Source organism: Tamandua tetradactyla, chromosome 22 (assembly GCF_023851605.1).
Source record: "Tamandua tetradactyla isolate mTamTet1 chromosome 22, mTamTet1.pri, whole genome shotgun sequence".
Taxonomy (NCBI): domain Eukaryota; kingdom Metazoa; phylum Chordata; class Mammalia; order Pilosa; family Myrmecophagidae; genus Tamandua; species Tamandua tetradactyla.
In genome coordinates, this window is record NC_135348.1 from 20911461 (window position 1) to 20935528 (window position 24068).

Genomic DNA, 24068 nt, shown 5'->3' on the forward strand with positions numbered 1-24068 from the left:
CTTGGCAGGTAAGAGTGGTGAATGATCTTAGAGCCTTCTATGGAAAGTCTGATATGGGAAAACATTGATTTACATATTTGCCAGTTTTGTTTAATATTTGGAAGTATTCTTTGCCCATTAAATAATGGAAGGAAGTTAAGGGAGAGGCATAAATTAAATGTTGCTAAGAATGGAAAAATTCATATTCAGAAAAGTATTGAAAATAACCGAAAGTGTGCTTGTGAGGGTGACAGATCTATACCCAATTTACAGTGGGGCAAACCAAGACAAGATTAATGTTATAAATAAAATGCTACTGAAACTTACGGAAAAATTAATTTTGCATATGGGAATCAGGGAAAGCTTCTTGGGGGAGGTAGCATTTGAACCGCAATCTAAAAGATAAGAAAGAATTTGAAAGTTTGTAGAATGTGGGAATTTTCAAGATTCCTATTTTATTTACAAATGTTCTACTTTGCTAGCTGCAAGAATGTCACATACCAGAAATGGAATGTTTTTTTAAAAAGGGAATTTAGTAAATTACTAGTTTACAGTTCTAAGGCCGAGAAAATGTCCCAATTAGAACAAGTCAATAGAAATGTCCAATCAAAGGTATGCAGGGAAAGATTCCTTGGATCAAGAAGGCCGATGAAGTTCCGGGTTTCTCTCTCAAGTGAGAAGGCACATACATGGTGAACACAGTCAGGATTTCTCTTTTTGACTGGAAGGGCACCTGGCAAAACAAACATGGTGTCATCTGCTGGCTTTCTCTCCTGGCTTCCTGCATGAAACTCCCTGGGAAGTGTTTTCCTTCTTCAACTCCAAAGGTCTCTGGCTGGTGGACTCTCTGCTTTTTGTGGCTACATCATCCTGCTCTCTCAGAATCTCTAGCTTCCTCCAAAATGTTTCCTCTTTTATAGGATTCCAGAAAACTAATCAAGACCCTCCCGAATGGGTGGAGACATGTCTCCACCTAATCCAGTTTAACAACCCCTCTTGATTGAGTGACATCTCTAGGGAGATGATCTAATTACAGATTCAAACATACAGTACTGAATAGGGATTAGAAGAAATGGCTGCCTTTACAAAATGGGATTAGGATTAAAACATGGCTTTTCTAGGGCACATACATCCTTTCAAACTGGCACAATAAATAAATATAGCTGTGGTTCCGATGTTATGAAAACTAGATCTAGCCTCACTTTTAAGGACCCACCATTCTAAGAATAAATTATTTTTTTCAATTAATTATTACCTCCACATGCACTGGCAGAGTTTTAAACATCAGAGAAGCCTTCCCCGCCCCACCCCCAGATTTCAAAACAAAAGTTCCCTCAAGTAAACAAGAAGGTCAATATTACTTTCTTGACTATTGCTGCTTCACCACATAGAAGAACTCCTTTTGAAAGATGTATTTTTAAGTGTCTTTCAAAGAAGTTTGGATTTGGGCTTCTCGTGGTGCCCAGGAAGTGAAATGAACCATAAATGAGACACATCAAAAGTAACTTACGAAGAACTTTTTTTAATATTAAAGTGATGAATCAGAGCTCAAATTAACAAGTAAAGGAGTCCGCCTATAATGAAAATCCTCCTCCAACATAACACTTCATTATAAAGGGAGTTTTTCTATAATAGAAGCAAGTGTAATTACATTTTTATATATAATTAGGACATTATTATCATTTCACCATATCAAAGTTCATTATAAGACATCTGCGATACATTTTTCATAGAGCAAAAATAAAAAGAGCACAGGAGTCCTTCAATTAGACTCATGTGAGAGCATCCACAGAGACTGAGAGAAGCTGATCAAACAGCTTACTTAGCCCAAAAGGGACCAGGTAGAACCCGCATTGCTTTTATGACACAGAAGTTGCCTTTTTTTTTATCCAGCACAATTTCTAATTATAGTTTTCATGCCACTCTTATTCAACCGTAAGAAATTAAAGTGCAACGTTCTCAGCTGGAACCCAACTTTCCCCAACACTTTCAGTCGCTGTGCGGCGGATCCCCATTTTGACTTGAAGTGAGTGTCGCTGTGCCCACACAAACACCTGTCAAGCAGGAGGAAATCGGCAAACTGCGCCGCTTCATCCTCTTTATAAAAATAACTAAGGTTCCCTTCTTTCCCCTCCCCACTGCTGTGCAGCCTCTTTGGGAGATAATTAAAATAGCTTTGAAAAGGTTAAAAAGTGGCCTGTTTTAAAATGTTAATATAAGACTGAGATACCTAGTTGACTGTCAAAAACTGGTCATGCCTCAAGATTTGCAAATATGTGCACAAATAAATTTCCACTTGTAGAAAGCAGATTAACACGTTTAAAATTAGTTTCACATGCATTTTTTTTTCCAGGTATATGGTCCGGGAATTGAACCCAGGTCTCCTGCATGGAAGTAACATGTATTTTTAACACACTTTTTTAAGCGAACGTGGTTTTCGGTACAGTTGAACTGATGAAGATAACATGATTTCAGAATTTGAATCTTAGTGCTTCAACGTCAGATTCTTTTCTGCTTAAGGTGCCTCACCGACTCATGCCCCTGTGAATTTGTCATGTATAGTCAGGTTGATTTAAGATCTTCAGCCTTTGCTCTACCTCCAGATGTTTGGGGATGTGCCAGAGGAGGGATTTTTTCTGACCTGTGTAATTAGAATATTACACAGTCAGTAGGTGGAGCTATAGAGAGCTTCCTGCTTGCACAGATGGGGAAACTGAGACTCACACAGTAACTCTATTGCTTGGCCTATAACTCAGGTCTCTGGAGCCTTGGCTGGCTCTTCCATCACATTCCCACAACATTTATCAGGTTTTCCCTATAATTCCCACAGTTCCAGAAAAGAAATATATATTTATTTATTTATATTTATTTATTTGGCATGGGCAGGCTCCAGGAATTGAATCCAGATCTCTGCAACAGCAGGTGAGAATTCTGTCATTGAACCACCATTGTACCGCCCCCAGAAAAGAAATATTTTTTAATTAAATTCTTGTTTCTACTGCACTAGGAAGCTAATCTTAATTTAAAGATCTTTTCTATGCTTGTGTTTTTTAATTTGTCTTATGGTATGCCATCTCAACTCTTTCCCCCCCCCTTTTTTTGGATAAGAGTTTGGTGGGAATTAAAATAAGTAATCAAATAAAATACATGCAGCCTCTTCAAAATTGATTCAGGTTTATAATTTTAAATACCAATTACTATTATATTAAGTTATTACAGATATATAATAACTAATTAGATTCATAGAATTATTTAAATAGGGAATTAATATGACAATTTTACCCAAGTTCTATAGGTCCTTTTACTGTGCTTTGGACTTTCCTAATTGTTTATGATTTTTTATAATATCCCCATAGATTGCATATCAAAATGTTAAAGGATACTTTAAAGAGCCAGGTCACTGTGGCTGAGATGGATGTGAAATAATGTTCTTACATCTTGAATCAAACCATTTTCAAAAAAGTGGTAACTCAGAGATATTAAAATTGTGATTAAACTTGTTTAGCCATTCACTTGTAAGAAGAGTTGCTTAGACAGGATGATTCAAGCTAAATCTAACAGAAATTTCTTATTGTTTTACAGTAATTAAAACTTTATCAAAAAAATAGCAGCCAGTACTTTTGATTTCAGGTAGACTTTCTGCCTCTTCTTTCCAAATGTTCATGAGATTTGTTTGCTAACATTAAACTTTTCCAGGAGGAACTGTTGCTTAGAACCATACATTTTCTCCTTTTGCTATCATATATGGCTTCTAAAATTAAACTAGTCTCTATCAGTGATTCTCAAAGTTTACGGGGGAAAATCTGTTAAAATGCTTTGTCATTCAACACTTATCTTTCAGCTACATTATTTAAACATTGAAAGTTAAAAATCTACAAATTACCCCCTTTTCTTTTTGGCTAAAACAAAATGCAGTCTGTTTAAAACAATCAACAGATGGATGAGTTAATTAATTAATTCATTAATTGTGTTAAAACCTTTATCATATGATCAAACTATATAACTACTGTCCTAGCTCACAATTAAGACGTGCTATGATAGAAAATGCACATGCTTATATTACGGATAATATCCAGCTGTGTCTGCGTGCCAGCAGTTGAAATTTTTAGACCATTTCACGTGAAATCACCCTATCTGTGAGGTGCCTCTACATGAATTCAAGTGCATTTGGTCAGAATTGGTTTTGTATGCTCTTTCAGTAATTTATGTGTTATTTGCAAATTCACGTACTTTTGTTTATTTAAGTGTTTCTTCCATTTACCTGCAGGCTGCTGAAGGAAGGGGATTTATTTGTCATGCTCTTTATACTTTTCCATGGTACCTGTTAAAGAGCTCTTCTCATTATGGGTTTTCAGTAAATGTGATCGATTCATTTCCAACTGCAGATCAGCAAGACATGGTTTTTGTTTGCTTGTTTTGTTTTTGTTCTCATGATGCTGCTATCTCCCAAACAAATAACCTTAAAACATCTTCCTTTTAAGAGCATATAAACACTAGCAGAGAAAACTGGGATTGAAAGACTGTAATTCATTAGAATCCCCTCTCCCACGTCTGGGATAATTACATCCTAAGGCTTCAGAAAACTTCTTCTGGAAGAATTTGCTCCTTATATACAAAAGTGGTGTGTTTTCACATATCAAAGAATGTACAGCTCTTTTCATCTTGCTTTTGGAATACAGGTCTAATGAAACACCCCTTTTAGCCTATCAAAAGACTGATCATATGTTCAGAGTCTGAAGTTATGTAGATTCATAATGAATTATATTGGCCAATTATTTTGCTACACTCACAGAGGGAAAGTTTGTTGACATAGAAGAGAATTCCCAGACCACATAAACTATTCTATCCCTTTTAGCCACCATTCCCATTCTCTCTACATATTCTTGTTCCCTTTTTAAAAAAAGGCAAAACTTCCATCCGTGCAAAGAATAACATTAAAATAAAGTGCAGACGAAGGAAACTGCGTTTGAGATTGAGCAATAAGCAGAAAGTGCTTGAAGTTTAAAAATGTGTCTGCTTACCCAGAAGGAAAAATTCTTACCTCATTGTGTTTACAGTAAAAAGCTCTGGACAAGCTTGACTATAAATTGGACTGATTTTTTATACTTGGAAATGAGAATTTTGGTTTTTTCCCTTTAAACTTTTAGTTCCTTGAGACTAATATTGTTTATTTTTCACAAAAGAATGTTTGTATTACATTTGCATTTCATCCCAAGTGATATCTATAATTGAGACAACTTTCAAGGTGAAATTAATAGGGGGCTTAACATCTAATGGATTAGCCATTCTTTGGTATAAGATGCTATTTTGCTTGTCCAGGAAAATATAAGTTTTATGAATAATAAATTTAAATATCTAAATCTATTACCTTCATTAATGTTTTTGGCCCTAGATAAGGGATAAATTTATAAAAGGCTAAATGATTTTTGTTTCGAGGTTTCATTTGTGGTTTCTGCTTGTTAAAGATAGAAAAAATCTTGAGATTAATCTCCCAGGTGAACCTTTAAATTCATATTTCCATCCCAGAACATTAGACAAATGGTAGTGAGCTATCACTCACAGGAGTAGACCTTTTTATTAGACTGAGTAACCGAAGAAATATACTTAATTTTTTTGCCCATGTGCCCTGCTCTTATAAAGTTCCCTACCCAACTCTCTATTCCAGGCTGTTTCTATTTTGCAGCCATCAAGCCATCCATTCATTACGCCTGCTTGCATGCTTTCATTCATATAAATGCTTAAGGACTGACCATGATGCTAATAGTTGCTCTCATGGAGCTCCCAGCCTGGCGGTAAAATGTTCACAAAAAGAGCACAAACATGAGATTAATGCTTTCATTGTCTCAAAAGCAGTAATTTGCTTGCTTTTCCCTCCTCTTCCACCAGGAGAGCTGCTTTGCATAGCAGACGTGCCCTGAGGTTGAAACACTGTGCAGTGACAGGGTCCTGGTGGGCAGAAGCCCTTCTCGGTGGGAAGATGCAGCCCAGCTCCACTGCCGAGATGTTGCATCTCAGGGGCAGCTTGAACAGCTGTCATGGCCAGCTCATCTCCTATCTTTCCTGACCTGTCCTGACCTCATTTCATCCATAAGTAACGTCTGAAGTTTCGCCCAGTGGATGATGCTCCCGCTCTGATAATGTAATTATTGGGGTCCTGCAGTCAACCATTTGGCCAGATGAGCTTGGAGGGCACTCTCTCCCAGGTGCCCGAGGCGCCTGCCAGATGGCTATGTCAGCTGTGTTTAAAGACCCTGTGCATGTCTGTTCCTTTTTAGACCCCTTCAAGCTGCGCCAGCCACGTTGAGTGTGAGAGAGAAGGTGCAAAAAACAAGCCGGATAATAAGCCGAAAAACCAAACAGGGGAAATATGGAGAAGATAATATAAAAAGACACCATATACCCAGAGGGATAGGTGGACTGGGATATTTTCCAGGAAACTGGTCTCAGCAATACAGGTTTCCATTCCTTCTAGTCCTTTTACCGTAAATGCAGGGGCCGGTTTTACCACCCAGCCTTAAGGGTGATTAAGCTAAGTTGTCCCTGGAGATAGACACAGCTGTTAGATTTCAGTCCCCACGTAGCCCTCAGCAGGGAGTCTTTGTGCAGGACACCGCTTGCACAACTGTCCCTGTTTGCCCCTGTTTATGCCTACTGCTTCTAAAGTAACATCAGCAACATTTAGTGTATTTAGTAACATCGACTCTCTTTTCCTGCAGCATCTGGAGCTCACCACGTCCAAATAGCACAAGGCTGGGTAGCCATCCCTTGAAGAAAATGGGTCATGTAAACAGGTAGACATGCTGTGTATATTCCTTGGGAGGCTGAGATACCAGCATTCTAGACTGTTACCTAGATGTCATATACTTAGTGCCATTTCCAGAGAGGGGTGGCGCAAGACGATGCCTTTTTCATTGTCTACGATAAACTGGTCACTTCTCGCAAAATAAAAATAAAACAAAGTGATCTTTACACTCTAGTAATAATTTCAAATGAATGCAATGTTTTTTTTACAATCTATGCCTTTTTGTTTTCATGCAGTCCAGTTTTGTTACTAAGTTTGATTTATTCATTCAGTAAAACATGATGAAATGTCTCACATTGTCAACGCTCCATTTAGGTGCTGTGAGGAATAGGGTGGTGGGTATGGGGCATGGTTGCTGTATTCATAGGGCTACCAGGTGAGAGGGCAGGAGGATGCCTCCTTTCACATCTGTTATCAGACCCTTGTGAGCTGAGTTCCTTTTACCCAGAAGGAAGCTTGGAATTTCAGCAAGTTTTCTCGGAATTGCCCCTCTGAAGTTAGATAGCAGCAGACGGGTGGGAGAATGAAGTAGCCACTGGAAGAAATTTTGATGGTAAAGCTGATTCTGCTGATCTAAGGCCCTCAGCAGTGTCTCTTGAACTCAGTCTCTTTTCATCAGTTGACTATTGCCCCAGGAGACAATAGACTGGACAACTGCACTTCCTAAATGGTCTCATGGCACCAGTGGGAGGAACCCATGTCCCTCCTCTGCTGCCACAGTAATTGTAAAAAAGACATCTGATCACGTCACCCTTCCCCTTTGCCAGAAGCTTCCAGTTGGCTTCTTGTTGCCTGCATGGTCAATGCTAAATATCTTAGCTTAGCACGTGAGTGCCTGCGGAATCTGCTTCAAACACCTTCCCCAGTCTCTCGCCTCTCACTCTGTCCTGTTCTCAACCTCCTACCCCCTAAGCTCCAGCCTTGCTGATGTTCTCACCATTTCCCTGCACTGCCTGCTCCTCTGTGACTCCAGGCCCTGGGAAGCTTCTTCTCACACTCTAAAGATGCAGATCCCAGATTTAATCATGACCTGTTTGGCCTGGTGACAGCCCTATTGCCTCCTGGGAGATCAAACAGCACTTTTTCGTATCTCTAAAAGATGGTCTGACAGGGTTCTCCACTAGGCTATGAGTTCCTTGAGGATACAGCTTGTGTTTTACCAATCTTCTTATTGCCAGGATGCAGCAACATTCCTGGCACAGAGCGGTGTGCTAATATCTGCTTGGATAAATGAACATGTGAACGAGAACTCTATCGTGCCAGTCCCAAAGTCTTCTGTCAGTAATGCCTCCTTTTATATATTATTTGAAAGAGCTCAATGATAGAGTCGTTCCATAAATGTTTCCAGAGTGAATACGCAACCACCCCTGGCACTGCCTTCAGTATCATGAAAGAAGGGGCTGCCGATGTCTTGAATTTAGCTACAAAAGGACAAAGCACAGCAGAAAAGCAGATGACAGAACCTTTGCCCCTGGGTTCTCATGGCTTTGCCATTATTTGCAGTTGGGTCAGCCTGCTCTGGAGAGAACCACTGGCAGTCTTTATTTTCCCCTTTATTATTTTCCTCTGGCTTTTCAGTTCAGCAGTGCTGTTTGGGTGATTGTTTCCCTGTGATGCTGAGATGTTTTAGAACAATGTTATGATGCCTGGTCGCACCTATTACCACTGAGACAAGCCCAGAAGTTAAATTATGAAGCAAATGTAAGCTTTGAAGAATTTTTATTTAATCTGTATTCCCCTGTTTCATCCGCACATCCATCCAGCACAATCTGCATCATTATTAGCCACATCAACTTGCTAAGAAGAAAAAAAAAAGTAAAAAGTAAGACATCTGTGTTATAACATTAATATATTCAAAGGTTTTTACTTTCATCTTGCAGGCATTAACAGTGTGTAAATGCAATGCAAGCGCAACTTACAACAGCACTAAATTAGCAGCAGGAAAAAAATGTGCTTAGGAGCATAAGAAAAGAAGGGGGGCTGTCAAAGGAAAAAGAAAAGAAAAGAAGGTATGTTTGTGTGGAGGGACAACCGGGCTGGGAATTATATAAAACTGGGTTTTACCCAGAAATAGAGTATTTTTGCCTATTGCTCTTACAGAGCTCTTACAGAGCTTTATTTCTAATTGCTAGCACAATTTCTAAGGCACTGAGGCAACCCTCTAGCAGTGTGCTGAAGGTGTGTTTGTGTTGCTATGCCCTCTGGCTTGGCTGCCAGCCTATTCCCTTAGATCAGAGCCAGAAGGCAGACTGTTTTCGAATACCGATCACCTCACCGAGACCTAATCCTTTGAGTTCTCTTTGGCATCTATTCCTTCTGCCAGTTTCCTCTTCTGTTCCTCTCTTTTCTTCTGAAGTTGACAACAAAGACATCCTCAGGGCCCTCCTTGATGTAAGACCACTCTTGATGTTATTACAGTGTGGTTTTTATTGTACCCTAAAGTTGTGCTACTTTTATATTCAGCTAGCACAATATTTGCACACCAGAAGATAAAGAAAATGCGAATATGTTATACAGAGTGATAGTTTTCTTGTTAATTTGTACCCCTCAGTGTTTTTTGATGTAAACCCTTTCCTTTCCCTGTCACTCATCTACATACCTGATCAAGAACCCAAAGGTCTCTCTTTATAGTTGCTGTTACTTATATACCTTAAATTGGCCTGACCTGCCACTTTTAATTTTAAAAAATAGGGCTGTATGGGATATGGATGAATATGGAATTTCTATGAAGCACAAAACTTTTGAACGGTTCCTGTCCTCTGTGATAGTGAGTTTTAAAAGGGAAATCTCCAAAGAGCTAATTAGTAGACAAGTAGAGCTCAGGCTGAACAAAGCTGAAAAGATAGCAGATAACTAAAAGGACCTGGCCAGAGCTGACAAAAATCAAAGCCCTGACAGAGAGCTGGTAGTAACCTTGGGCTGCTAACTGACAGGGACAATAAAAAGCACACAAAAAAACCTCTGAACCTGGCGGAGAGTGACAGCCCCACTCCAGACTCTCTCTGAAGAGCACAATATCTCCACCACAAGGAAGCCGGAATCTTCCACCAGGCAAAATCAAAGGCTTTTGCCACCCACCCCAACTCCACAAGAGGTGTGCTGGCTCAGATCACCAGGCACGGAGGTGAGAGAGAGATGAGGCCCAAGGAACTGGGAAAAGTTCTAGGCCGGGGGTCAACTGGAGGGTTGGAAACCTCTTTCTGGAGTGGTGGGAAGCACGTGGGGTAGTCCAAGGAGGAGAGAGACGCTAGCCTGCTGGTGGTTCAGGGGGTTGAGTCAGTGAACAAAATTTGAGCAAAGCCCTTAGAAGGTAGAAAAAGTCCATGCAGACAAGGACCGAAAGAGCCCAATCACCAGCCAACGAGGTTGTAAATAAAAGGAATGGCGCTTGACAGAAAGTGGAGGTATGTGAAGGCTAAAGGAAGGTGGGAGTCGAGGAAAAGAGCAACGAAAAGGGCCAGAGTAGAAAAATAATTTTCAGGCATGAGCGAGGAGTGGAGAGCTACATTTAAAAACTCTTAGAAGAGGGAGAAAACAACACAAAATTGTTTTAAAAAAACAAAACCTTTTAGTTTACCCACAAGGGAGAGGAAGTTCTGTTAGCTTTATGGCAGGTTTAGGCACTAATGAGCCCTAGTCTACAACCCAAAGGTTCAAAGTTCATGAGAGGTAAGAAAAGATGCTTCTATTAACTGAGTCATCTTAAAATTTCTCTGTGTGTGTATATAAGATTCCATCATGTAACGCTGGACATACAAACAATTACATTTAGGAAAGAGGCCAAGCCCTAATAAAGTGCTACAAGTACAATGAGAATGCAACTTGAGAGCAAGCATTTAGAAAGCATTCTGCTTTTAAGCCAAAATGCTAACAGCAATGCATTAGGTGGTTTTCATTATCCCTAAATAAGGTCTTAGTTCCAGACAAGTTCTCCTTGTTCTATATTTATTCTTTCCTGAGATATTAAACCGAGATCCTTACTGACGTTTTAATACTTGCAGATATGATCAGTAACTGCATACTCCAGGGATAGTATCTCAGAGGGAAACTAACAGCAAGACCAAGTGAACACTTTAAAAGTGTAAACCCAAAGGGATTTTTTTTAAAAATAAGGTTATATAAATATGCTTAAATTCAAGGGAAATGTATCTCAGTTTTCTTGCTCAGACTCCAGTGCAAGAGGAATTATATACCACATGATGGAGGGGGAATAAAAATAATCTGTGTATTTATCATTCATCTTAAGAGGGTCATGGAATCCTCTCTGCACCACAATCCTGTTTCCACAAAGAACACTTGTGGCAATTTAGAAAGCTTGTTTGGCTCAGAATGGATCCAATCTTACACAATCTCTCTGAATCCAGGCAGGAAGGGCAGATATTAAGAAAAGTCTGAGCAGGGCGATGGTGGCTCAGCGACAGAGTTCTCACCTGCCATGCTGGAGACCTGGGTTCGATTCCCAGTGCCTGATCGTGCCAAAAAAAACAAAAAAAGAAAGAAAGAAATAAGGGTCTGAGTCCAGCAAGTGTTTGGAGACTTGGATTGTGGGAAAACTGCCCCAAATCAAACTTGGGGTAAAAGACTGCTTTTTCTCCTTTAATCTGGGCTTGAGATTCAACACCCAGTTTTTTTTTTTTCTTTTGCACGGACAGCACCGGGTTTCCAATGTGGCAGGTGAGAATTCTGCCTGTGTGGCCCTCCCAACACCCATTTAAAAAAAAAAAAAAAAAAGAAGATGTATATCAGAAGATAGTATCTGTGGATGGTATCTGTTTATATGTAGAGCTGATTAAAAAAAAGCTTTTTTTTTTTTAAAGCCAGTAATTTAGAAGCTATTAGAAATAAAGCCTAGCAAATATTTGGTCTTAGGGTCTGCTTGATTCAATTTATAAGATAAACTAAGGATTGGCTATTTCATATTTAAAGATGTTGCTGGGAATCTACCCATATAGAACATACTATAAATTATTTTCTCTAGGAATCAAAATAGATTCTAGATGAGCTGTCTGCATGGTTAAGTCAAACACATCCATCCCCAATCAGCAACACATACTTGAGGTACCTGGCTAGAATTTAGAATAATAACAGGGAGAAGCCAGAAGGGTTTCTTAGGTGTGTGTGGCACTAATGAGGTATCCAAGCCCTGGAAAGGTTGAAAATTTTAACCCAGGTCACAGGGGCCGAGCAAGAATTACAGCCTAATCTTAAATCTCCCCACCAAACCTCTCACAATTAAGACGTACGTACACCCACAGATGTCTTGCCTGGCGCATCTGTCTGCTTTCCATGTACATCACCTACTGCTTTGACTCTAGGTAGAAATAGCCCATCCCTCTATCAAGGCCCTTGATAATCATCACTAGGGAAGGTTTCTTATGCTCAAATCCCTTCTCTCCCTTTATCTCTGAAATTATCCTCTTTTATCATCTTCTAGTTCTTTCTTTCACCTACCTTCCCAAGACATAGTTTAAGAAAGCAAAACAAAACAAAAGTCTTTCGACTAAGTTGGTTATTGAGTTTTCATCTCTGTCAGTCACCTGCACTGGTATCTGGCGGACAAGCATTCAACCATTTGTTTTTCAAGGACTAATGAATCAGTTGTTTTCAGTTCTTCATTGAAAATCAGGCAAGTCACTGCCTGATTTTTAAAAAATAACTCTTCATATAAATCTTAATTAAAACTCATGGAGATGACTCTAATAGACTACCTGTTTCCTCTCTCAACCTTTTCTGGTGATTACACCTACTTGATTGGCCCAAACTCCCTTAAGTTTGATTGATTGCCTTTTTTTTTTCTTCTAATTTTTCAGTGGGAACTCTGTGACGTTGGATATATGATTCTCCTTCTTCAGAAATCATCTAAGTCTTTTTTCACAGCCCTCTATGGTAGCACCTGCACACATTGTTATCAGCATAAAACCAAAGAAATAGCATTTCCCAGTCTCTGAAAGCACTACAATTAACTCACCTCCACACTGACTTTTTTTCTTTTCCCTTTAAACAATAGAAGGAAAGCATCTTCTAAAAGGCAATATGGCTTTTAGTTTGAAAAAAAAAAAGACAAACTGGCCTCAACAGTGGAAGCTATTATCTTCCCTATGATAATACCCTTTAGGAAAATCAAAATATATAAATATGTTAAATGCCAAAACATCTTTAAGAAATGACAAGAAGAACGTTCAATATCCTTATGTCGCCATGGAGGGTCACTCTGGATCAGCCTTCACCGAAGGCAGTTGATACAACCTCGTTCCACTGTTTTCATGATTGAAGCATGGATAATCTCTCTTCCTTTCTTTCTTTCTTCCTCTTTCCCTTTCTTCCACATCTCAGTAAATAATTTGGAATGATGGGGAAATGATCTCATGAAGGCTTTTAAATACATTATCTTACCATGATTTTTCTTTTTATTTCTTTTAAAAGCTTTATTTAAAATGACATTTTTAATGAAAAGCCTATATATGTCAGTGGAGATTGTTTTACAAATCACTTAAGTGCAGAAGAATCATGGTATGCTAATTTTTCTTATTTCACTTAAAATAAAGAAAACTGCTATTGATGAGCAGTTTTCCTTATATTTTTAGATTTCGACTCCAATGTTTACTCAAATGGAATAAGTCAAATGAAGTTATCTGTAGAGGTGGTATTTATAAGACTAAGACTTATGGTTATAGAACAACTTTTCCTAAGCATCTTTTTAAAAATAATCTAGTTTTCTTTCATGATGAATGGTATGTTTCCTTCTAGAAGTAGAGAATACACAGGAATGATCTTTTATGATTATTCTCTTATTCAATTTGACAGGATTTTACTTAATGAAAGGAATAAAGAAATTAAAGATTTTAAGTATGGAGTTAATCTATGCAATCAAATTAACTTGAAAAAACAGTTGAATTAAATCAAACAGTTATACTGAAAACAATAGTTGAATTTAATTAAATACATGTATAGAGGAAATATTTGCCAATGATTTTCTCCCCCCCAAAAATAGTGATCAAATTATTCTTTTTTCCTAGCTCAGCCTGTGTGCATACCACTGACATAAAATAAAATGTACATTGCTACCTATCATAGCTTGCCAACCCCCAACGAAAACCATTCCAACCAATCCTAAAGAACACCTATCTCTACTGTAAGTCTAAAAATTGGTTAGAGTGCAAAAGTAGAGGTCAATAAGAAGGAAGGGTAAGAAGTATGGGATGTTTGGGGTTTTGTTTTTTCTTTTCATTTCTTTATCTGGAATATCACAAATGTTCTAAAAAAATGATCATGATGATGAATGCACAACTATGTGATGGTACTGTGTACCACTGATTGCATACTTTGGGTGGATTGTGTGCTGTGTGACTATATCTCAATAAAATCACACTTTTTTTTTTTTTTTTTTTTTTTTTAGGAAAGACAGAGAGAAGGAAGGAAGGATAGAAGGAAGGGAAACATTTTTAAACATTTTCTTGTTTTATTGTATTCTGTTTCTCCGTTTTTTGTTACATGGGCTGGGGCCGGGAATCGAACCGAGGTCCTCCGGCATAGCAGGCAAGCACTTTGCCCGCTGAGCCACCGCGGCCCGCCCAAAATCACACTTTTTAAGAAATCCATTTAAAATCCAAAGGATCCAAGTCTTCTGGTTCAAAGGAACAGACTCAACGCCAAGGTTTGCTTATTCTCTCTCTCTACGAAGAATACTGGAGAGACTTATCAGGAGACTTAAGATTTCAAATCTTTCTGTATTATACAAAGCAAATGGAGGAGTATTCATCAGGAGCTGAGCAGAAAGGGCTGCAGAGACGCTAAGGACAACGGAGGACAGAAATGAACACAGGAAACAGGGTCATTAATTCAAGCTCTGTACGTAGAATAATCCCCCTGTCATTTTCCTCTGATGTCCCTGCTAACAAACATCTGGCAGCTGAGTACTTACATCCAAATCTGCAAGATAAAAAAGCCTAAAATGAAAGGTGGAATTTAGTCTCTAAAAGAAATGTAAATGAATTTTTAGGGAAGAGTTAGGTCATCTAATGTGGGGTTACTGTGAGCCATAAGTGAAACCCTTCTTATTCTGACATTAGAAGACCTTTAAAGGAAAAGAGTGATTGCCTTCCCAGTCAATGCAGTGCCGAATCCACCAGTCAACAAGATTCGTCCACCAACATAGGCTCCCTGCCTTTCTGCTGTCCCATTCTGAAATATCCAGGGACATTGGGCTGTTAAGAAAAGCCTAAAACATGAAATAGAAGACAAAGATGAGTAAAAGATAAAATGACCTGGAAAGAAAAATAAAGAGTAGAAGAAAATTAAAGTGAAAACAACTCTGATTTGTATTCCTAAAGACATATGAAATGTTACATCCGTAAATGACAAATATGAAAAAAAAGACTGTGAGAAAAGAAAAACTTCTTAGAAAGTAAGACCATGACTGCTAATTTTTTTTAAAGTGAATAAAGGAATCAAAGATTAAATCTTTGAAAATAGCCAAAATATATATAACACTTAAAAGAAATTTATTTTTTATTCACATATCATATAGTCATCCAATTTTTAGAATCAATAATTCACAGTATCATCATGTAGCCATGTATTTGTCATCACAATAGATTTTTGAAGGTTTTTATTACTCAAAAAAAATTATAATAAAAATGAAAAGTTTAAAAAAAAGAACACCTAGGACATTATATAAGATTCTACAAAGGTTCCATACACTAGGGTAACATTCTAGAAGCCTACAACCTCCAGGTGGGTCCTTGGACCACATAAGTTCTGAGCTATAGAGGGCCCAGCCTCCCCAGAACATAAGCTATTTCCATTTCCCTACCCAGTATTATCGACAACCCCTTCCAACATAAAAAAGTTAGAATGGGCATAGCCCTAAAGACTGGAAGAAAGATCAAACGTGATGGTGGAGTTTACAGAGAAGGTAGGGCTTAACAAACAATTATGATTACTGAATCATTATATTGGTATTTCTTTTAATCTCTAATATCTTAGAGCAGCTAGAAGGAAAAACTGAAAATTGTGGAAATGTAACCCATGCCAAAACTCTGAAATCTGCTCTGCAACTAATTGCTGCAGTGTGCTTTGAAACTTATTGCTTTTTTCTATATATGTTATTTTTCACAAAAAAGAGAAAATAGGTTATTGTAATGACATAAAAGGCTACGTACATAAAAATGATATAGAATAGCTTATTGACAACAGATGTAAAGTTAAAATATTTACCTTTTTAAAAGTCATGTTTCTAAAGCATTTGTGGAAGTTATTAATTTGGAGTGTTTTGATGAATTGCATTAAATAGCCAGTTCAGTCTTTGAAAGTTAGCATTGAAACTTTTTTCTTTCTGACCTATGCAGAAAGAGAGAGAGATGTCCTCATATACTTAGTCCACATGTTAAAAAATTATCCCCATTGAATGAAGATTTCCCAAAGGAGTTTAAGTGAAGAATTCTCTTGCTAAAGGGTGGGCATGTGCATCTCAAACAGAGACCTGTGTGTCCCCTGATCATTGCTACAATCATAAAGGCTCACCTCGTGTTGCCCTGCTTTACCACATGGCTCTTTATTTAACCTGCATATAATGATATTTCTCTTTCTATCCTTTTGTCTACCAAGTTCATCTCTCAACCATGTGCGGTGAAGAAACTTCCACAAATAAATACTAGTTCCACTTTCCTTGCCATTATCTAATGGTTTTTAACCACATCCTATAAATTCTCTTAAAATACATGTATATAAGGTGATAATCAAAATATTTAATACCTAGTATGATGCAAGTATTAATCAATCAGAGCCCACTGGATCAATCAGAAGGGATCCGAGTCATAGATAATTGCTTTGGCCATTCTGGTTGTATACCAACACAAACAGCCAAAAGGGACCCATTAAGGAAAACATAATGCGTCAACAATATATAGTATATGTATGAACCATAAACATTTATTGAACTCTGTTTAGTGTGCGTGTTCTGTTTTCATACACATAAGTATATGTGCTGAATGATCTGACTTTTCCAAAGAGTTATTCCAAGCACATAGCTCCAGATTTCATTGCTGCAATGCCATAAACGGTATTTAGAATAGTCCATGAAAGCCAGTTTGATTGAAATGCTGTACACTAAGTGAAAATTTGTTTGAGTATATCCCCTTAACCAAATTCATCTCTATAGTCTGAAAAATAGTAATTGTGATAGTGACTCTTAGCTTTGGTTGCCTTTTATAGTCTAAAAGACGATATAATGAATGTCAACCTTTGTATTCGGCAGGGTGGGCTTAGGAGTAAAACCTTATAAACTAAGGAGCTGCAGCATTGTCTTTTTATCTAGCTCACTGTGACTTGGTAGTTATCTTTTTTGTAAAACAATGATTCCAATTGTAAACTATTGCCTTGTGGTGGATTGGAGCTATGTGCCCCAGAAATGCTTGCTCTTAAACCTAACCCATTCCTGCGGGTGTGAACCCATTGTGAACAGGACAATTTGATGAGGCTACTTCAGTTAAGGCCCGACTCAGGATGAATCTTAATCCTATTTTGGGGTCCTTTATAAGCGGAGTTAAATTCAGACAGAAAGAGAAAATTACAGCAAGAAGCTGTATATCTACAGAACACAGAAGAGAAGGGTGAGGCCAGGAGAAGCCACCATGTGCCTTGCCATGTAACAAGTTAAGGACAAAGGATTGACAGCAACCAGACCCAAAATGCTGCAGTCTTTGGTGGGGAAGCATCATGTTGATGATGCCTTGATTTGAACTTTTTCCTAACTTCAAAACCTTGAGCCATTACATTCCGATTGTTTCAACTGGCCGATTGCATGGTATTTGTTTGAGTAGCCAAAGAAACTAAAACACTCCAAGTGAGTGAATGAAAAATACATGCACTTAAAAAATAAAAGGTTGCAGATTACTGCTTGTCATGATTACATTAGATTTCCTCCAAGCTTTACTCACTTCTCAAAATACATAAACCATTGGTAACAGAATCCACTGCAAGATCTCTGATTTTGTGGCAAATATAAATGATGGCATTTAAATTTAAAACTAAGCTGATTTTGTAATACAATTGTAGCAACAATTTCCATCTGTAACGGCTTCACATACATGCTGTTGATGGCTATTTTCCAATTTTACAGATAGCAAAAGTAGGGAGTAAACGTGTTAGCAAAGTTTTAAAGTCAGAGTCAAGTCCAAGATGTCCCAATTCTTGGCTAATCCTTGGGGTCCATCTGAGTATTTCAATCACCTCATCAGTCCTCTGAACACACTGATGAGTAGTTTACATTCATCCGTTTCTTACTTTTCATAAACACCCATGTAATATTTAATATGATGTCAAAACTATTTTTATTTTTTTAACTTAAGATAATTTTCTCAGTATAATAGCCTAGTGTCTTTTTTCCCCCCATGGGCAGGCACTGGGAATCGAACTCAGGTCCTCTGACATGGCAGGCAAGCATTCTTGCCTGCTGAGCCACCGTAGATGCCCAGCCTAGTGTCTTTTAATATAATTACTTCAATAATTAATTAAGTTTTCCAGATGAAGAGGAGCATACCATGCTTCTCTCTAGGCAATGCTTTTCTATATTTGATCATTACATCAAATAATGTATATATCACAGATTTGATTAAATAATTCTCATAGCAAATACCAATGATGGGTACACAGCACAGGACTGAAAGCACTGTAAAAGCTAGCTGCTGTTCTCTGTAAGGGCTAATTATGCATGACGCGCATCTAATTTGAGGGTAACACAAAGTACAGTGCATTTCATGTAAACAGCAGAGAAACTGATATGAAATACTCAATGTATCTCTTATGAATTGTTTGATTGACCTTACTAAGTCTAATGAAGACCAGCGAGTGAATGCTGTCACTGCTCTTGGCTCAGAAATCAAGGTAGAACATAAATTTTCCTTGGAGAAAGACATACGACCTGTGGATCTTACAGAATGATCATGAATTTAAAAAAAACAGTAATTCCTTGGTTCGGTACTAAAATGCTGTGCATGATAACTGGAGGTCAATTGTGCCTCTCCTCCATACACCTGCAAGTTAATATAAAGGTATTAATACAAACGCGACAAATTCAGAAATTCAACCACAAACTTCTCCTGCAACGTTTCTCATATTTATGAAATATCATGGTTGAAATATATTTGATAAAATGAATATTTGAAGCCCAAGTAAATATAAAATGTAGACACTCAGCTCTGTGACAACAGAGAATATTTCAATCTTGCTTATCAATCTGTCCAAAATGACTATCCCAGTGCCTGGCACATAGTTGACAATCAAAAAATACCTTTTAGATGAGTGAATGAATAGATAGAAATAGAACAATTATGATTATCCGATGGCTTTGAGTTCTAATGATGTCATATCTAGGTAATGGGGTGGACGATTTCTTACAACCTCCACTTCTACTAATTATTATCTGTCTTCTAAAGGAGATGTAGAATAATATGTCACACAAGGTGAGATCATTTAGAGGGTTACAAAATCCAGACTTAGTTATCATCATCAGGTAAATGATACCACCACTTAGAAGACAGAATACAGGCTTTTGAGTCAGAAATAGCCGTATTCTGATACTAAGCTCTCTGACCCTTAGATTCCTTATCTATAAAGTGCTCATTTTGAAGAGTTGCTTTATTAGATGAGAGAAGGAATGTAATGTCCCTTGCATCACATCCAACATATAGTAGGCATGGATTATATTTTAGCTCCTTCCCTTTCCTTTATGGCTAGAGAGGATTATTATATTCAGATTGAGAATTTGAGTGAAAGAATTCATAAGAACACATTAACATATTAACCTTTTCTTTTAACTTCACTGTAACCTGTGAATTATGCATCAGCCTGCTGTGTTTCAATTACTGTGTTGGAAGGCCTATCATTTGCTTATTTGATTTCATTTCTTTACAAAACATATAAACTGGCTCTTAGATGGACCCATCTTCCAAATTAGGCGTAGACACATAGATTTATAGCAAGAACAAAAATGGTTATTTAAAGCAAATCAATATTAAATCCAATGGGCCATATTAAATCCACATTACATCCACCTGAGCCATACTCTCCCCTTGACAGGGTAATTGTATGGGTGAGTAGTGAGGCTGAAGGCTGAAATGATTGCACAGATGGTGGGAGGGTGGAAGACAGGTGTTTGAATAGATGCAACCTTTCCACTTGATCTGTCCAACTCACTGATTCTCAATATATTTTTCTTGCCCCACAAGTTCCATTTTTTTCATGTTGCTTCTGCAGATGGCCACTAAGTAAACAGATACAAATAACAGTAGATAACGTTTAAATATTAAACAGCATTGACATGGGCTGATTTAAACATTAGAAAGATAATTGTTTACATGGTGTTCTTTTGTGATTCTAGGCCACCATGTGTTTGCTTAATGCCACTAGTGGAAGAATTTTGAATTCTACCAAGCAGGTTTAGTTGCCAAAAGAGAATCACTAAGTCCTAAGAATTGTATTTTATCACTTATGCTCAAGTTGACAGTGCAAGGTCTTTCCTAGTCACCAACTCCAACAGAAAGGAACAAGCATGTGAAATAAGTCAAGTTTATTCAAAATCTTGATATCAGTGTTTGGGAATACATAAAGACAACTGGCCCCACCACAGACCACCCCAACATAACTGGCAAGATGTGGCCAAGTGTCCTTGAGACAGTCATCCTGGAATGTTGGAAAACAGTCATTATACAGAGTAGTACAGATTTTGGACTTCATTGTTTCATAATAAAGCATGAGGGGCTGGTAACTAGTCTGAAGAGACTGACATTGGAGCCTAAACCACATCAGAAGAAGATAATGTGAGATTTGCTGTGAAGAAAGCAGTGTCGAATAAGTAGAGGACCAAATGAAGAAGCCAACGGTCTTGTCTCCTTTATTTTCTGTGAAAGGCTAGCAATACTTTTCTTTGACCCCAACTACATTCTTCCCTTCAGCTAGATCCCATCTTAACTGAAAAGAATCACAAATGCTCATCTTATAGCAGCCATCAGAAACGATTTTGAACACTGAATATCATATTGCTGGCACCATTTTACATATGGGAGCCTCACAGGCTCTCTCCATCTCCTGTCATCAGTGCTGCAGTACTGAACCCGTTCAGAACCATGCTACCAAAGGGATGGAGAATGGATGCTTTCTCTCTTCTCTGCAAATAACTTTTTAGAAAGAGTTATATGTGTCCTGCTTAAACTGATTCCTTGGTGTTGTAGAAAGGTCTATGAAGTTGAAAGAGGGAATCTCATCTATTCATTCACCCACTATCCTAACTCTTGTCACAAGACAGGAAACCTTGCAGGCCTGGGGAAAGAGTGATGGGCAAGACATGTATGGCTTATGTTCTCATAGGATTTACAAAAAACTGGAGATCAAAGGCAGCAAACATTTACACAACTAACTACACAAGGAAGTTTAAAGTATAATGATGTGAACTAATGTATAGAAGAAGAAAATTTGCAATGAGCATGTATAGTGGAATGACTTTGCCTAAGCTGAGGAATCAGAGAAACTTTCCTTGAGGAAAAGAGTATTCATGCTGATATAGGAAGTATGAGTTTTGGCTAGCCAGAGGAAGAGTAGGGGAAGTGTTCCAGAATAATGGCAGATATATGTGAAGGTCCTGGGCAGGAAAATGTTTGGAATATCTGAGGAGGAAAATGAAGGTATTATAGTAGAACATAAAGATAAGTTATGCAGGGGCAAGACTGTATAAGGCCTGATGGAATTTTAGGTTCATCCTTTGTGCAATGGGAAGCCGGTGGAATGATTAAATATAGGATGGGGTGGTGGTGGATATTTTTAAAGGTTTACTTTGGATGTGTTGTGGATAATAGATTGGAAAGAAAAAAAGGTGTAAGTGGGGAGAGAGGATAAGAGACTTTGGTAATAGTTCAAGTGGGAGAATATGGCTTGGATTTGGTTGGAGGCAGTGGGAACGAAGGGAGAAGCATGAACATATATATTGGCTTTTCCCCACATCTGGAGGTCATGTTCCTTTTCACAGCTAACTAGGCCAAACCACTAAGTCATACCTTTTGGGACACTTCCTTCCTGTAAATGGGTACAGAAATACTTACATTTTCAAGAAACTTTGCTAGCACAGCCAGGCACAGCCAGCAATGTAGGTTGATTCCCATATTTTAGACAAAAATGGATTAAAACCGAAGCTAGAAAACTCTCCCCTTAATAAGGGGCTTGCTGTGCCTAGTGCACAGGTGTAATTGATGCAATGAGAGTAACTGCCTGCATATGATTAATATGATTATAACTTCCATTCAGTAGGATTAATTGAAGCACCTAGAAGTATCCTAAATAATTTAAACCATCAGAATTCTAAAGGGACAGTGTGCGTTTTATTTAAATCTCCAATCTTTCCTCACATAGGTAAATGACAATGGTTGCTTCATATCTTAATCCATTTGTATCCTGTCTCTATCTTAGCCCACTCTTCCCCACTAGACTTTCTCATATGTGTGGCAGAATTTTCTGCTTTTTCTTTTCTTTATTAGAGAAGTTGTAAGTTTACAGAATAACCACACATGAAATACAGGATTCTCCTATACCAATCCCCCACCACCTTTTGCACTGCTGTGAAACACTTCTTACAACTGATGATAGTATATTTTTTATAATTATACTATTAACTGAAGACCATTTTCCAAACTATGGTTCACTGAACATCATGTAGTGTAGTTCCATGGATTTTTTTTTTTTGGGGTCTGTTACCATATATACAATCTAACATTTCCCCCTTTTAATCACATTCAGATATTTATTTCAGTGTTGGTGATTAAATTCACAATGTTGTGCTATCATCACCACCATCCATTACCAAAACATTTCCATCATTCTGAATGGGAGCCCAGTATATTTTAAGCCTTAACTTCCTGTTCCCTATCTCCATCCTGTGCCCTGCTAACCTCTTTCTAGATTCTGAGTTGAATTTGCTTATTCTAATTGATTCAAATCAGTGAGATCATACGCTATTCATCCTTTTTGTGCCTGGCTTATTTAACAACTTGATGTCTTCAAGGCTCAGACATGTTGTCGTAGGTATCAGGACTTCATTTCATTTTACAGATGACTAATATTCCATTGTATGTATATATATATATACCACATTTTATTCATTCATTCATCTGTTGACAAACACTTGCATTACTTCTACCTTCTGGCAACTGTGAATAGTGCCGCTATGAACATTGGTATTCAACTGTTTGAGTCCAAGTTTTCAATTATTTTGGGTATATACTGAGTAATGGGATTCCCAGATCATATATATTTCTCTACTCAATTTTCAGAGGAACCATCAAACTGTCTTCCATAGTGGCTACACCATTGTACATTGCCACTAGCAATTAATAAGTGTTTCTAGTTCTCTGCATCCTCTCCAACACTTATTATTCTTTTTCTAATAGGCTATTCACATTATTATATAGTAGTGTATTGCAGCTATTTCACATTATTATAACTAATAGAATGAAACTGTATCTCTTCGTGGTTTTGATGTGCATTTCCCAGATGCCTAATAATGTTGAGCATCTTTTCACATGCTTTTGGCCATTTGTATATCTTCTTTGGAGAGCTGTCTTCAAGGCTTTTACCATTTTAAAAACTGGGTTGTTTATCTTATTGCTAAGTTAAAGGATTTAAAAAATGCTTTCTGCAAATGAAGACTTTTTTTTGTTATGTGCTGTTCTAATTTGCTAGCTGCCAGAATGCGATATACCAGAAATGGAATGGCTTTTAAAAAGGGGAATTTAATAAGTTGCTAGTTTACAGTTCTAAAGCCGAGAAAATGTCCCAATTGAAACAAGTCTATAGAAATGTCCAATCTAAGGCATCCAAGGAAAGACACCTTGGTTCAAGAAGGCCGATGAAGTTCAGAGTTTCTCTCTCAAGTGGAAGGGCGCATGGCGAACACAGTCAGAGGTTCTCTCTCATCTGGAAGGGCACGTGGCAAACACAGCATCATCTGCTAGCTTTCTCTCCTGGCTTCTTGTTTCATGAAGCTCCCTGGGAGGCGTTTTCCTTCTTCATCTCCAGAGTGCTGGCTAGTGCACTCTCTGCTTCGTGGTGCTGCAGCATTCTCTGCTCTCTCTGAATCTCTCATTCGCAAAAATGTTTCCCCTTTTATAGGACTCCAGAAACTTATCAAGACCCACCCAAATAGGTGGAGATATGTTGTCACTTAATCCAGTTTAACAACCACACTTGACTAAATCACATCACCCAGGAAGATGATCTGATTACAGTTTCAAACATACAGTAT

General features: G+C 37.9%; 1 long non-coding RNA gene across 2 annotated transcripts in view; it reads left to right on the forward strand.

The window, feature by feature from the left end:
* The window catches only part of LOC143666063 (uncharacterized), a 116269-nt gene extending 110160 nt beyond the window's left edge, over positions 1 to 6109 (forward strand). The window contains exon 4 of one of the 2 annotated variants that reach the window (XR_013167353.1): positions 5866 to 6109. This is a non-coding gene — a long non-coding RNA (uncharacterized LOC143666063). Of the gene's footprint in view, positions 1 to 2332; positions 2415 to 5865 lie in introns of those variants that run through there. The other variant, XR_013167354.1, reaches the window with a different exon arrangement.
* Positions 6110 to 24068: the final 17959 nt, after the last annotated feature.